The following is a 564-nucleotide window of genomic DNA, read 5'->3' as shown; positions in this document are numbered from 1 at the left end:
GAGCTCAAACTCTCCTATAATTGTGGCAAACCGGGACACTTAAAAAAGGACTGTAGAGCCCTTGTCAAAAGGAGAGCGCCAGGACTGTATACTAAGTGTGGGAAAGGATATCATTGGGCTAGAGATTGTCGTTCAGTCAGGGACATTCGAGGCAGGCCCCTGCAGCCAGGATTCCCTCAAGCAGTAGATAATGAGACCATTCCAAAAAAACAGTACAGGGCCCCCAGGTCTCAGGTCCTGAAAACATATGGGACCCCAACAGGCAAAAGGTGGATCCCACAGTCCGCAGGGCAACAGAAGGATCAGCTGGGTTGGACCTCCATACCACCACCCGATTCATGCTGTTGCCCCAAATGGGGGTGCAGCCTATTCCTANTGACTATAAAGGACCTCTGCCATCCGGGAGTGTTGGCTTAATATTGGGCCGGGCCTCCCTTACCTTACAAGGTCTTATTGTTCACCCTGGAGTCGTAGATCAAGATTATGAAGGGGAACTTCAAGTTCTCTGTTCCTGTCCTCAGGGTGTCTTTTCTATTTCACAAGGGGATAGAATAGCTCAGTTAA

This window comes from Mus caroli, chromosome 13 (assembly GCF_900094665.2).
Source record: "Mus caroli chromosome 13, CAROLI_EIJ_v1.1, whole genome shotgun sequence".
In the NCBI taxonomy this organism is placed as follows: Eukaryota; Metazoa; Chordata; class Mammalia; order Rodentia; family Muridae; genus Mus; species Mus caroli.
This window is presented reverse-complemented; position numbering follows the sequence as displayed.